Source organism: Macrotis lagotis, chromosome 1 (assembly GCF_037893015.1).
Source record: "Macrotis lagotis isolate mMagLag1 chromosome 1, bilby.v1.9.chrom.fasta, whole genome shotgun sequence".
Classification (NCBI taxonomy): domain Eukaryota; kingdom Metazoa; phylum Chordata; class Mammalia; order Peramelemorphia; family Peramelidae; genus Macrotis; species Macrotis lagotis.
The window spans coordinates 65,469,851-65,486,780 of NC_133658.1; positions in this window are offsets into that span (position 1 = coordinate 65,469,851).

Consider the following 16,930-nt stretch of genomic DNA (forward strand, 5'->3'; position numbering starts at 1 on the left):
TATTTAATCAGCTTCCCATATCCAAATGGAAATTTGAGATGCAACAGAAGCAGCTTGGTATGTTACTCTGGCAGTCACTCAGCATCATCTGTTCTCTGACATCTCTCTGTTCCTCTCTCGTCCCTTTCTATATTTATCTGTTCATTTATCTATCCTCTTCTCTCCTTCATATTTCTCTCTCTCCATATCTATTTGTCCATTAATTTCTCTCCTTTCATCTGTCTCATATCTATTCATCTTTTTTCTTCTCTCATCTCTCTCTATATATCTATATCTTTGATCTCTCTCCTCTTATCTGTTTCTCATCTGTCTCTCTTTCACATCTATTTTATCTATTATTTTCTCTCATTCATCTCCATAACTTTCTATTTTTAATCTTCCTTTCATTTATCTATCTCATCTCTCTCTCTATTGAACTACTCATCTATGTATCTCTTCTTCCTATTTAACTATCCTTTGATCCATCTCCTCCCCTCTTCTCTCTCCTTTCTCTAATCCCTTTCTCTACATTTGCTTCTTTCTCTCATTTCCTTCTCCATATCTATTCATTGATCTATCTCCTCTCTTCTCTCTAATATCTCTTTATATCTATCCATATTCTCTCTTTTCTCTCCATATCAAGTTATTCATTGATCTATTTTCTTTCTTCTTTTTTTACCCTCTAATCTTTATATCTGTTTATCTGTCCATCTATCTTCTCTCTTCTCTCTCTAATATCTCACTATATCTATCTAATATGTTCTCTTTCTTTCATCTTTCTCTTTATCTATCCATCTATCTCTTCTCTTCCATCTGTCTTTTTTCCCTTTCTCTTTCGCTCTATCTCACCTTTATCCAGCTATTTTTATGTTTTATTCACCATTGGAACATAATCTTGAGAGCAGAGTATCTTTTGTGTCTTTCTTTGTATCTCCAGAGCTATTACAATGTCTGAACTCTTAATAGGTGTTTGTTTATTGACAGGGCAAATCTAAGTAGATCTCTGGTTTCTGTATTTACTCCTGTACTGTATAACATTTTTTCAATAATTTAGAGAAAAGTGTAAACAAAAATGGGGCCCAAATCACCCCACTTCATTTTGCCCTGGTGAATTTGTCTGTTGAGAACAGATCTTGCCCAATCAACCTTCATACATTTTTCAGATAAGGATCCATATTGATTTATGAAAAAGGCCAGTATAGCTATATATGATCATATGAAAAATACTCCAAATCATTATTTATTAGAGAAATGAAAATTAAAACAACTATGAGGTATCACTTCACACCTATTAGATTGACCAAGATGAGAAAAAGGGGGAAATGATCAATGTTGGACAAGTTGTGGGAGGTTTAGGACATAGATGCATTGCTGGTGAAGTGTGAACAGATTCAACCATTCTGAAGAGCAATATGAATCTATGTCCAAAGAATAACAAAAATGCTCATTCCCTTTGACCCAGCAATTCCAATTTTAGGTCTATATCCAGAAGAAATCATAAAAAAGTGGGAAAAGTCCCACCTCTTCAAAAATATTCACAGCAACTCTTCTCATCATAGCAAAGAATTGGAAATTGAAGAGATGTCCATCAATTGGGGAATGGCTAAACAGGTGATGGTACATGAATACTATGGGATATTATTGTTTTATGGGAAATCATGAATGGTCAATATCTAAAGAAGCATGGAATGACTTACAGGCTGTGATGCTGTGCAATGGGAGAAGAACAACATTGTGAGATGATCAACTTTGATGGAGGCAGCTCCTCTCAGCAGTCCAGAGAGCTAGGGCAACTGTATTAGACCGGTTATTGACAATGCTATCTCTATCCAGAGGAAGAAAACAAAACAAAACAAAAAAGAACCCTTCAGAATCTGATGAACACTTAATAAAAATTATCTCTTATGTATCCCTTTCCCTTAATCCTGGTTTCTCATACCAAAATGACTAATCTGTAAACATGTTTATCAAAAATATGTATGTACAATGCTAACCTGACTGTTAGGAGGTGGGAAGGGAGGGTGGAAGGAAAGTCTGTAATTTAACTACATATATATATATATATATATATATATATATGTATGTATATATATATATATGTACATATGGATAAAAAATAAACAAAAATGCTACTCAAAAATAAAGAAAAAGGCCAGTATATCCCGTTAAATGTTACTGGATCTCTGTTGATGCTCTCTTAAAATTTTATTTTTAAAAAGCAAACAAACAGAAAAACAAAAACTGAAAAAACTAAAAAAGCTAAAAAGAAATCAAACCAAAACAAACAAAAGGAATTTATACCACAATAGCAAAGTTAGAACAAATTGGCATTGCAGGGAAAACTGAGGAAAGAAAGGGGCAGGGAAAGGAATAAGCATTTTTAAAGTACCTCAATATACTAGGAGTTATGCCATGCACTTTACAAATATCTTTTTTGGGTAAGAAAAAAGGAGAAAAGTAGGACTGAACTATGGCAGGGAAGGGAATGGTTGAAGAGGGTCATTGGCTGTATAGATAGGCAACTTGGAGAGAAAAACTCTGGCTGATACCACTAGCCCTATCCACTTCCTTCAGGAGTAGGGGAAGTTTCAGGAAGAGATTAGGTTTCATCAATTTGATTATTAATTGATGAGATTTCCTGACTTCTGACCGGGAACTCAATCCACTGCACCCAATTTCTGCCTAAATATTATGAATTTTCCAAACTGAGGGCTTGGAATGATTGCAATCATACTCCTAACTCTTTACTCAATAGAAACAACCCTATTGAAGGTGAAGAAGAAACTATAAGACTTGAGGGTTAATTATATTGCTAGTAAATCTAACCAGATGTTATAGAGACATAGGTAGAATACTTATTAAAGGTACACATTAGCTAGGAGGAATATCCAAACATGAATGATAGGGTCACGATCTTTCTGAGAAGAGTTTGAATGGGTAGAACACTGTAACAAAGCTAATAAGATGAAATTTAGCTGAGATAACATAAAGTTTTGTGTTTGGGTTAAAAACACTCATACAACTGTGTTTGTAAGATGGGAAAATATAGCTAGATAACATTTTATCTGAAAGAAATCTGAGGACTAGGGGAAGAATTATCTCCATGTTCTTTTTGAGATATTAAAAAATGAATATAATCTCAGACTATGTAAGAGAAGCATAGTATCCAGAAAGAAGGAAGTAAGAGACTTTTTGTTCTCTGCCATGGGCAGTCTATATCTGATGAACAATCTCCAACAGTGGAACAGCTATGTTGGGAGGCAGCTGGCTCCCTCCTGCTGTAGGGTTTCAAATAAGGATCAGGCAAGCCCTTGTCAGGTATTCATTTCAAATGATAGTGCCAGACCTTTCTCTCTCTCTCTCTCTCTCTCTCTCTCTCCCCCTCCCCCCTCTCTTTCTTTTGGTGGCAGCTATCTTCCAAAGTTGTATTCAGACTCTGTAGGAATTTATTTTCTAGTTATTGTAATAGAAATTATCATAATGAATTAATTTTCTGTTTATGTAGTTTAATATTCATAAATGGATATTTAAATAAAGATGCAATTAAAAAATAGGAGCTTCCTGATGACAGAGGCCTCACCTGGTTCCCTTTGGGTACAACCTTAGTACCTTCAATAATGAACTTTTAGAGAGGAGGATGGGATCAGGGGTAATGAGCATGGGAAGTTCTCCTCCACTTAAAATCATTTTTGAAGGTTTTTGTATACACATGCTACAACGTGAAATGGAACTTCTGACATTTAGGGTTTCTGAGATAGAGATTTCCATCAGAATCCTCTAGACAGAAGAGAGGAGGGACCATGGAAGGGTGAAGTTCATTTGGTTCATTTTCTCTGTTGATTTCATTATAGCAGTCATTGCTAGTTTGTATCTAATTTCATTCCTTTTTTTCCCTTCTTCTGGAACACATACTCATATAGACGTAGTAGTGATTCAAGGTCTGACATACCTCCATAGACACATCTAGATAACCTAAAGTGACAGTTAACATAAAAGAGAAGTATTGCAGCACTCGTCTCTGTTCCATTAAGGCCTCTCTCAGCACTACATTTTTGTCATTAGCAAGACTGACTTTTTATCAAACCCCAACCACCTGTATATACCCAGCTAAAATATTAGTACTATCAACTGTTTCCTTAGTCAGGAAATCTCCCAGTATGGAAAAAGAATAAGATGGCACATTTACCTCTATGCTGGTCATGGCATCCCCTATGCTTGGCATGTTCTAACCCTGCTGTAGTGCCTTCAGATCCTCACTTAGACATCAAACTGTGAACAAAAACCTCACATGATACTTTGACATTTATAAATGTTCTTCTTTTAGCTGTTCTCAGTTAAATGATTTTGACCTATATGAGGAAATTAGAAATGAGCCATGAGGATGTAGAGCTTTCCATTAGTGTTAATGATATTGCATCAGGGGATAGTAGAAAGAACAATGGAAGCTCTGGAGGAATGTACACATGCACTGAGTAGGAACAACTTTGACTTCTCTGGATCTAAGTTACTACTGAATTACCAGTACTATTGGACTGGGTTATTTGTGAGTGTAAATAGATGTATTCAAATAGGAATGTCATTTCTAAAATTTATTTTTCTAAAAAAGCAGTTGTGCAAAATATTGGAACCTCTCTACAAAGGCAAGGCACTCTTAAGTCCTTTTTCAAAGCAGGAGAAAACAAGTAGCATGCAGATTTTCCATCTACTTTTGGGAATAATTTATAGATTGGGATAATCTGGTCTAGCCAACGTTATTTAATGATCATCCATCAGTCCTTAGATTGAATTTGAACTGAATTTGTATTGAATTTGACTTTGTTCCAAGATAGATCTCTGAGGTTAGTTTTTTGCATTGTTATAGGGGTAGTTAGAAAGCACTTTAACAAATATTATGATATTTAAACTATGGTAGAGAATGAAGCTAAGTATATACCATACACTATATTATGCAAATAAACCTTTTAAAGGTTAAGATAATCTTCTATCAAGTAATTCCTTTAAGCATATTGGCATCTTTGTCCTTCCTCCATCAGCTTTTATGTTATGATTGATGATATATTTACTTGTATATTTTTATGTGTGTGAGTTATTATATGTATGAGAAGATGCATATGGAAAGAAGGTTATTCCCAGGGTCAGGAAGATATGTATTGGTTCTATGATCCTGGTCAGTTCACTTAACTTTTGAATGCTTTGTAAAACTAGAAGTCAAAGAATAGCTGTTCATCTTCAATGATAGAAGGTAATTGCCCATTGGGAATTTCTTACTCTGATGAAATCACAGCTCTAGAACCATACAACTGTTGCCTAATGCATAGGTACATATGCAACAGTTCTTTAAGGCTTGCTAAAGGCTTTTTGAAAAAAACATTCAGTTAGTTAACTTCCTCATTGTGACTTTCCCAACTGAGACAAGGGTCACTTTTGGCAGTTTTGCAGAATCTGCAGACAACATGTAAAGGCTAGTACAAAACACAGAAAAATTTAGATACTCAGAAATGCATTTTATATGTATATATATATATATATATATATATACATATATCATTTTTTATGGCATTAATATATTTCATTTTAATACCATTATAACTCACACTGCCTCTCTGGTACTAAAGGAGGGACAAAAAATTTTACATACATTTTTCAGATCATGGGGGTGCCAGGTGTGTATTTGTGTATGTTTGTATGTGTGTACATATATCTATGTAAATATATATATATATATATATATATATATATATATATATATATTAAAGTTATTATAGGAATGATTATTCACATTTTCTAGAGAGGAAAACTAAGCCTAAAGAGGTTAAGTGAATTACTCTTGGTCATACAGACTGAATGAACCAAGATCTTTCAGACTTTAGGTCCAGTGGTCTTATTTGGCCAGGGAAATGCATCTCTTTATTTTTGCTTAGAGGTTACCTAAGCCCAATTTCTGCCACCAAAGGCTGACTCCTGAATGTCCATGGTACTTTCTAAGTGAACCACTCATTTGGCACCAATTATACTCTATCTTGTGTTGTTCATTTCCTTGAGGAGGAGGATTTAATTTGTTTCTTCAAGTACAGTGGTAGCTTCCAGAATCCAAGGACCATGCCTAATACTTATCTCTATCCTTTCTAGTTTTCAGCACAAGGCTGGGCTTATAATAAATGCTGAATGAATGTTTGTTACTATTGACTGATTGACATGGCCCTAGACTCCCTTTTATGTCACAAATTTTAATATGAATAATTCACTATTGGAGTGAATCTGTTGTGCTGGTGTTGAGTAAAGTTATTTTGTCTTATATCCTTGCCATAGTTTGTGTTTAAAGTCCATGGATAGTGTTGGATCAATGAATTTATGAAAGAGTAACTCTCAAGAGTAAAGAGGGAGAAATGCAAAGTTTTTATAGAAAACCAATGTAATGTATTTGCTAAATTGGTTTATATTTTGATATAAATTTATATAAATTATATCATATCATACATTATATTAATTATATGGTCATGCTATATCATATCATATCACATCACATCACATCATACAACATCATAGTGTAGTATAGTATCACACAATTATTATATTTCTCTTTGCCAGACTACATTGTGGGAACTAACTCACCAATTTAGAGCATATTTGTTGGTGTTAGCACCAGCTGAGGCTCTTCAGTCCTGTGTGGGAATGAGGTGGGCTGAAAAGCAAATGACTCAGAATGGTCCATGAGCAAATAAAGCATCACCCTGTTGCCTGCACATCCCACAAATACTATTTCAGCACTACTGAATCTCCCTTGTTTCCTGGATTACTTGACAAATTGGAGAAACTAACTTTCTGGTTTTATTCCTCTATGGCAGTTTGTGCCCGTGTTCTCCATCCCACCTTTTTGAGGGAGATTCTCTGTCAATGATAATGGCTTACTTTTGGCTGATATTTCCTACCTGAATTCTTCTGCTGAAGCATATCAAATGGACTCCTTGGCCGGGATATAACTCAGAATCTCATTGCCTCCCAGTCCAAGGCAGTAGTCCCAATCTGTCAGTAACATACACTCATTTTCAATTCTTTCTAGGAATGGCCAATGTGATTTGAATAAGATAACAGCAGCTCACACCTCTAGTGAATTTCAAAGTTACACAGAGTAATTTCTTCACAATAACCCCATAAGACAGATTGGGGGAGGTATGATTATTCCCCTTTGAGGAATCCCCATGGGCATAGAGATTGAAATCCCAGTCCTCTGGGTTTAAGACTAGTACCATCTTATTGAAATAAGGTATAGAACAGGTTTCTTTCTTAATCTTAAGTGAACCCTCATTTGGGGAGTTTAAAGTTGAAGAATGGATATTTTTTGGAAACCCACACACAATCATTCCCTCCTTTCTCTTCTTTCATATTTCTCTCCAGTTCCTGGTGCTGTCTGTTACCAGATTAGGGTGTCTCACAGTTCAGATGGGAAACTGGGGGCTCAGCTCATTAGTTTGGCAAGCTACCAAACTCTCATCAAGGTGATGTAATGCTTTGAGAGACTGATAATAGCTTGCAGATTGTAGGAGACCATGCATGAACTTAGCTCACTGGTAGATAGAAGAGCAGAATCAGCTCCTAGTTTATGCCTGTCACACCCTCGAGCATAATGTACCAACCTAATTAGTCCCCAAACGTGGATAATGTGTGAATGTCATCCCTCGATTCCAGATCTGATAAGGACAATCACAGAATCACGGATTGTGGGAAAAATTGAGAACAGACAGTATTTAGTACTATATTTGCACATGGGGTGTTAGAATTTGATCTGAAGGAACCTTAGAAGATGTACTTTTAAACTGGAAAAGATCCTAGAACATAGAATGCTGGAACATGGAATCTTGAACCTCAAAGTATGAAGAAAGGTACAAAAGAAGAAAGGCTCAGATGACTGGGGGTTCAGTGTTAGTGAATGCAGGGGTGTAAAGTACTGTTTTATACCTGTCTTTTGAAAGTGAGCTCCATGAGAGCAGTGGCATGTTTTTGTTCAGTCCTTATCAGGATTGTCTGACACTTTCATGGAATTCTCTTGGCAAAATTATTAGAGTCATTTGCCATTCCTTTTTCATTCTACAGATGATGAAATTGAAGTAAATGGTGCCAAGTGACTTTCTCAGAGTCATACAGCTAGAGACTTATCTTACGTTATCTATTTCTATTCTTAGAACTTAGCACAGTATTTTATAGTCAATGCTTTATAAAACTCATACATCCATTTAAAATTAAAAGACTTGAGTTTGAATTTAGTCTCTGCTGCTTACTATTTCTTTTTGAAAAATTCATTGTACTCCTTTGGATCCTCCATTTCTTCTGTAAAATGAGGGAGTTAAGGAAAGATCTCTTTCCAGCTTGTAATGCTAAGATTCTATGACTATTGAAAGGAATCATGAATCATTACTTGCTTTAGAAATGGATTCCTCATGGACTGTAATCAGATTTTTTTGAGGAACCTCCATTGATAGACAACACTAACAGAATCATCTAAGTAGAGTAGAGATGACTCTAGATGGGAGGTCCTACAAGGAAGAGATGTTTATTGATATTATTTGCTTTTACATTATCTCAATTTCTCTCTGCATCCTCTCCTCTCCCCAGGAAGCTCTATTTTATAGCATTCTTTTCTAAAAGAAGAAACAAAAATCAGCAAAACTGATCAGCACATTGACAAAAGTGTGATGCTATATGCTTTGCTTCTCACCCATGTACCCTTCCATATCTTCAAAGAAGTAGGGTGAGGAGTCTTCTCATTTCTCCTTTTTGGACATCCTAATTGTTCCTTGCAATTTTATAAATGTTTATTTGTTTCCATTTATATTGTTGTAGTCTCTCAGTTTTTTTGAGAAACCTCCATGAATCCCTGTAGCATCATCCGAGTGAGTGAGAGGAAAGAATGACTCTGTAAGGGAGGTCCAGCAAAAGAGGGGATTGTGATTGGTATCTTTTGTTGTTATTTCTCCTTGATTTTCTTCTGAATCATTTTCCCTCCCAGAAAATCATCATTTCAAACAAATAACTTACTACAAAAAATGGAGAAAATGGAAAATAATTTAGAAGCAAAGAATGAATTAAAACATAGATGTTTTAACATTGAATGAAAGCAGAAAAAAAGAAAGATCTTTAAGAACTGAAGATGTATAAAACCTTGTGCTATGTTTTAGAGATGCAAATACACAATAGATTATCTTCTTTCTTGGGATGGAAGCCCCTTAAAGGCAAAGAATGTTAATTTTTTTTACTTGTAGTACAATACAAAGCACATTATTAAATACATAGATAAAGAAAGGTTTTTTGTTATCTAGTATTGATTTCATGATGATTCTGTAATGGAAAATAGAAATTAGAATAATGACTAGATGGTCCAATGGGGAAAGTAGAATGAAACATGGCCAGAGATTCTTGAAATAGAGTGGATCATATTAGAAAGATACTACTGGAGATTGTAAGATGCATAATGTGATGAAAAATGTGTATATGAATGGTTTAAGTCCTCCAGGACATGGTACTTGCTCCAGGCCAACCAGGAAGTGACTGGGGACTAATATAAGGGAGAAAGTTCATGGTGTCACAAAAGCTGACCCAAAAAGGATCCTGAGACTTTCTTGTAACCTAGCTGAACTCCTCCCCTGCCTTGTTTACTCTATGTCATCCCTAGTTAACTGTCTCACACACAATCTGTCCCAAGAAGTTAGCTTTCCTAATTAAGTCTCCAGTGAAGCCAACTCAGAGTAAGACTAAGATGATCAGTGAAAAAGTGATGGAACCAAAAAATACATTGGGTCAGGAAGCATAAAATGCCTTTTGTTTTGCCATTAAGTCATGATACCTCTCCCACTGGAAATTGTAGTGAGTGAGGAAGACCTGAATACAAAGCAAAACTTATTACCTTTGTGACACTGGACAAGTCTCTTAACCTCTCTGTCCCAGAGTTTTCTGCCTGATGGGGTTATTTCTGCCTCATAGGATATCAAATAAGATAAACCTAAAAGCACCATCTTAAATGCTGGCCCTTATCAAGTCACTCTGTGACCTTGAATAAATCATTGTATCTTCTGGGTCTATTTTCTTCTCTTGGACATTATTAGAAGATCTTTAAGACACCTCTTAACATTCTATATTCTAATGTGACATCTAATCTTAAAAGAAGGTTATCTAAAATTGATGGAGACATTTCAGTAATCAAGAGAGAGGCTGGCACAGTCTTATCATTAGAAAATATCATGAGCAAAAGTTTTATTGAATTTAGAAGAGCAAGAGACCTTAGAAATTAATATGTAGGGGCAGCTAAGTGTTACAGTGAATAGAGCACCAGACTAATAGAAGGATCTGAGTTCAAATCTAGTCTCTGACACTAGCTATATGATTCTGGGCAAGTTTCTTAACCTCATTTGCTCCAAAAAGTAAAAAAAAAGTAAAAGAAATGAACCTCTTAATCTTAAAGAAGAAGCTAGAACTCACAAAGAAGTGACCTCCCAAGGTACATGGTTAGTAAAAAGCAAAACTAACATTGGAACTCAGGATCTGTGATTCTAATCTCAGTACTCTTTCCCCAATACCATAAAAATCAGAGATAAAATTCAAGATGAAAGCAAAAGACAATAAGAAGACAAGTTTGGCTCGAGGGATCAGGTGATTTTAAAGTCCCTTTTATTTCTTTTTTTAAAAATATTTTTGGTCCAGTTCATTTCTGATATCCTTTGTTCTATGGAAACATTTAAGTTGGGACTTGAATAATGGGGCATATCAGTAAATGACCACATTTCCTGTAAGAGAGCTCTGGAAGCTGAGACTAGAAGTAGAGGTTGCGGTTAGGTTAGGACTTAACTCAAACTATAATTAAATCTATGACATACCATACATTACACTAGGATTTTAATTTAGTTTTTAACTCAAGGGAAGTGTTTGCATGATTCAAAGTGAAAACAGCATTGTGGAGTATGCAGAGAGGAGTTTGACAGTGAAAGGCCAAGAGACACAAATATTTTGGAAAGAGAGGGACAACCCAAAGGCATCCCTACCATGGCACTGGATGAGTTGGTGTCAATGGTAAGTGGTAAATTTTTGCAGGGATGCCAGTGACCCAGGAGGCAATGTTGTGGTGGCATAAGGAGTCCACAGGATTTGTCTGTTAAGCACCTATTACTCAAGGAAATTACAACTCTTGGAAAACTGGCAAGGAGAAAGCTCACAGCTGGGAAGCCAAGCATCCCTTGTCTAGCTCTGCAATCTTATTTTTTGTTTGTTCTTCCTTGTTGAACATGTGGGATTTGACATTGATTTCTGTAATATATCTTCCCTGCTGCAGTTCTTCTTTTTCCCATCTTCTATGGTTCATAATTTTTCTCCCTTCTTCCTTCCTGCTGTTCACATGCTAATCACCCAGACAAGTGTTATCAACACTTCTGTTTATGACTGGTAAGGATACAAGTGGACAATTGCCAAACATAGTTTTCCCCCCTCTTTAAGTAAGTATATTAATCCAACTCTTTTCATTGTTTATTTATTTTTTAATTTTTTTTTGTTTAAGGCATTAGGGTTAAGTGACTTGCCCACGGTCACACAGTAATCAATTATTAAGTGTTTGAGGTTCATATTTGAACTCAGGTCTTCCTGATTCTAGGGCATTTGCTCTATCCACTGTGCCACCTAGCTGTCCCCTAACTCTTTTCATCGCTAATGTTCTAACCACATGCCTCTTCTTTTTGCTCGGTGACAATGAGGTGTAGCAAAAAAGGATGCTGGGGTTGACTTTGATTCAAAGATTACTTCTGATACTTCTAGATATATGATCATAGGTAAGTCACCTCCTCTCTCTGAGTTTCACTGTCTTCATCTCTACAATGGGAATAATACTTGTATTACCTCCCTCATGGGATCATGATGAGGAGACAAATAAATCAGCCATAACATTAAATATTTATGGCAGTTCAGTCATATCTGATTCCACATGTTGCCATGGATTTTGTTTAAGGGGTTTTCTTGACAAAGATGCTATAGTAGTTTGATACTTTCTTCTCTAATGTGTCACCATTTAACAGATGAGGAACTGAGACAAATAGAGGTTTAGTGATTTGCTCAGGGTCTCACAAGTAGTAAATAAACTTAGATCTCCCTGACTCCATACCTAATATTCTTTCCATTGTATTAGTTCGTTGCTCCTATTAAGTATTGATTATGCAACAAATACTATACTAAACACTGATGATATAAGAGAAAGTGAAAATATTCTGACCTCAAAGAGTTTCTATTCTAATGGAGAAGATCGTTTTATATATATAAATACATGCATGCATATATGTATGTATGTATGATATATAAAATATTTATTTATAAAAACATGATTATAAGAGTTCCTCCTGGGTAATTTTATAGAAAGAACTTGAAAACTGTTAAGGAGAGATGGGGGGAGGAGCTAAGAGAGTCCCTTGAGATAGATATTGAAGGAAACTAAAGATTATAACAAGCAGAGATGAAGAAATTGAGACATGTTATGGATGGGGGAATAGCCAGTGCAAAGAAGTGGAGATGGAAACCCAGGTATAAGTGACAATTCTAGTGCATAGAATACTTCGTAAACCTCCTAAGCATGATAATTGCTAGTTATTACTGTAATAGGGGAAGGGAATAAGTATTTATATAATCCCAGCTATGTTCTAGACATAATTCTTTTAAATACTTTATAAATATTGTTTGAGTTGATGTTCACAACAACCTTTAGAGGTAGTGGTTATTATTATACCTGTTTTTCAGTAAAATGAAAACACAATTTGCCTTAGAGTTTCAGGTCAACAGTTTTGTTCCCACCCCCTAAAACAATAAAACAACTCTATTAAAATTTTTACTCTAATGCCTTCTATGTGAAACACAGTAGACGCTGTGTTCTAGAAGACCATTCTATTGGAGTATCCAACCTCTGGTAGTTCCCATTAAGCTAGGAAGGTCTTTGGATCAGTCCTTACAATAGACTTTTGTCTGTAATGGAAACCAGAATAGTGAAGAGAAGAGATGGTTATTAACAACTTGACTGTCACTCATCATCATCATTCTAGATATGAACTTAAGAAGAAAGTCTATTGAGGTAGATTCAATTGAGGTTGATGTTGGTTAGGGGATTCTTTTCATATAGGGGTCAAGCTGGTGTCCTTGAAGGTTCCTTTCAACATCAATTCAGTGCGTTAATAACCTCTTCATATTTAGATAAAGGAGTAGTGATATCCAGAAAAGATAACCACAAATCACAAGTTGACTTTCCTTATTCAATTGATAAAAAAAAGAACCAGTCAAAAGAACAGTTGATCTAGATGATATTTCTATGGAAATTGAACTGTCAGAACATGTTTATTTCAGATCCTGGAAAGGGTAGAGAAATGACTACATATATAACAGTGGTTTCTAATGCAAATACTCATATGATCCAACCACCCAATTACTATATGAAGCTTACTGGAAATCAAATAGAACTGGAGCTGAAAGACATCATCATACCTTCTATAACAACTGATATAAATTGAGGACAGAAAGGTTAATAAGGTCTTCCTTACCTCAAGTTGAAATACACTGTTCTACAACTGAACCAAACACACCAAATCTAAGTCTTATTCCCCTGGTAACCCTTCAAATGTGAAGAGAGTCACTATATATTATCTCAGTTTCCTCTTATTCTGCCCATGTTATTAGCCTACCTGCTTTTCTGGTTATAAAAATATTTTGTGTAGTCTTTTTTTTTATGCCACTCTTAGTATTATCTATTGCTAACAATATGCAGTCAGTTTATAACCGCCATATTTTTTCTCCATTGTCTATTTGTTAACTTGTAATTTCAATTCTCTAAGATCATAGGATGCCATGATTCAAAGCTAAAAACATTATCAGGGAAATAAGGACATTAAAGAAATGAACTATAGTGCTTGCTAACTTTTATGCTGAAGCAACTTTCACAAAAGTTAAGTGATATGATCATATATAAATGTCTCAGAAGTCTTAGTGAGGTTTCCTTTTATTATAAACTGAAAACTGCACTAAAATTCTGGGATACTTTATACAAATAAGCATAATGTAAACTAGGCTAAGGAAAATACCTATGAAAAATAAAACTTAGTATTTTTCCTGTGGGAGTTTGAAGGCGGGAGAGATAATTTTTCATTGGAAGAATGATAGAAGTTTGATGAGTTTTGAAGGATGTATAATAGCATTTTGACTCACAGATGTGATATTGGGGATAATACGAGCAGATGTGTGTTCATGAGATGGTGAGCTATCTAATTTGGTAGACATGGCTGCATGAAGAGGAATGACAGGAACTTAGGCTAGAAAGCTTGGTTTTGTTGCTATTTGTCCTTCATTCTCAAATAAGACCATGACATCGGGTGGGGGGGGATGTTATGACAAACCCATGTCTTGGATAAGAGTGAGAGGGGGTTATGCTAAGCCTCACTTTCTCCTCCAGTGCCATCTGGCTCCAATGGCCAGATATGGATCAGGAAGTTCTTACAGATAGTAAGTGTCAAATGTCTGATGCTGGGTTCAAATTCAAGTCCTCCTGACTCTAGGACCAGTGCTCTATTGATTGTACCCTGAAACTGCCCTAGTCGCACTTTTAGCAAGTCATGAATGACAGATTAAGGCATTTGGTCCTTATTGAGGAGGCAGTAGAAAAGTTTTTGACCAGGAGAAAAGTGCAAATTATTATTATGCATGAAATAATCTTTGTCCCATTCTTCTGGAAAGGAAGCCACTGTGACTGACTCAGACAAAAGTAGGCTGCATTTGAATCCTACCTCCCGTGGTTGCTAGCTGCATAAACTGAAATCAATCAGTTTATTGCTTTAAACTTCAATTTCCTCATCTGTAAAATGGATCTACCTCCCACCTACCTTACAGAGTTGGTATGTGTGTGTGTGTGGGGGGGTATGCATTGTCAGCTTTTTAAAGCATTATAGAAATGAATTAAGAAGAAGATCCTGATCATGATAATTACATGCCATTCAAAACCCTGAGACCCCACTAAGAAGCTCCTTTACCAGGTGGGTTACGTGAATGCTCCTAGCTCCTATCCACCACGCAGGAACTTCCTTCATACATTACAGACACTAATCATTTCCCATGCAGTTGAACAACTTAATAGGCTGCAAAAATTTGATAAGACAATTTAATTGCCAGCTTTTATGTATCTGCTCAATATAGCTCTGCTTCTCAGGAAGGTGGGCTGGGAGCGTTTGCAGAGGCATTTAATTAAAAGACTAAAACAATGGAACCCGATTAGGGAACTTCAGCAGTCACAAACCCAGAACACATTCTCATGCAGCAACCTTTTTATGGAGTTCCACTCATGGAAACGTTACATCCTCTGGATGACAAAGCTAGCAAGGTGAGGCTGAATGACTCAAATTATTTTCAATTGGAGTACCTTCATTTGAAAGAAACATCACAAGAAGGTCAGCAAAGAATGTTGTTCCAACAGGACAGAACTGTTGTATTTTTGGAAATAGGTAATTTAGCATTTATGGTAACATCTCCAAGAAATGGTAGTGAGGAATGAGTGAATTGGATTTGAAAGAAACAAGTTTATCATAATTTAGAAACTTGTATAAGACCTGTTCCTTAGGGCAAAATGGAATTATATCATTCTTTTGCTAATTTAGAATTCTATCCTGTACTTAAACTTTTCTTTGAAGAATATACCACTATTCAGGCCAGCTTTATGACAAAGCCCTTGATTCTTTTTAAGGATGGTAGCTATGACCTAAGGGATCATTTCTGAAATCACGTTCTTTCAAGGTTGCTTCAGTGTTTGGCACATAGTAGGTGGACAATAAATGTTTATGGTTTTATTGATGTTTCCCTACAACAATACTGTCCATTAGTAATCTTCCCCCTGTCCCATGTCCTTATTATTTTTTGTAATGGAAAAGGTTGGGGGGTAAAAGAAGAGGGAGAGAGGAAGACAGAGAAATGATTTTCTCTTATGACTCCTTAAAGTCTCTGCTTTCTTATCTGTCAAATGGGTAGAGCTTAGAAATGGAATTGGTGAAAGTGATAGCTTCCCTCTAATTTTATCTTCACTTGGTCTGTGTCTATCCTTTGGTAAGTCATCAAGCTTCTATTTAGGGCTTACTACTTACCAGACTGTATTAATTGCTAGAGATCCAAACATGAGTAAGAATAAAAACTGTCTCTGTCTTCAAAGAGCTTGCATGCTAATGGGGGAAGACAACACATAAAAGAGAGAAGAAAAGGATGGAGGGAGTCATGTAGGGAATAGTGTCAAAATCTAGGGAATAAAGAAAGGTTAATCTGATCCTTGCTCCAGATCCAATTTCCAAGAAGAACATATTTTTCATAGTTCCCCAGAGCATATTTATTTATATATTTTCCCTTCCCTTTCATAGTAAACTGTAAATTTCCTGAGGTAAGATTTGAATTATCTTCCCTTGAATTATTATTAAAGAATATGGTGTGCTTTGTACAGAATGTTTACAGATGGCAATGGATTGCTTGAGAAAATAGCCTGCTTAAGATAATATAAAAAGTTAGTGACAGAAAGACTTCAGTTTCAGCACTCTTCCTCCTATTTTTCCTTGCTCTATCTGCTTAGTAAGTGCATTGTGAACAGTAAATCAATATATTTTCTCTACCTCTATAATAGTAGCTAATATTTTTATAACACTCCCATGCTAAGCACTCTGCAATGGTTATCTCATTTGATCCTCACAAAAATCCTGGGAAATAAATATGTTTAATATCCCGACTTTATAAATCAGGAATCTGAGGCAAAAAGAAGTTAAGTGACTTGCCCAGGGTCACACAGTTGGTAATTGTCTGAGGTTAAATTTGAACTCAGGTTTTCCTGATTCTAGTCCAAAGTGGTCTATTCACTGAACCACATAACTGCCTGCATTTACATCTTTTGATCTCTCTATTTCTGTTACTATCTCTGGTT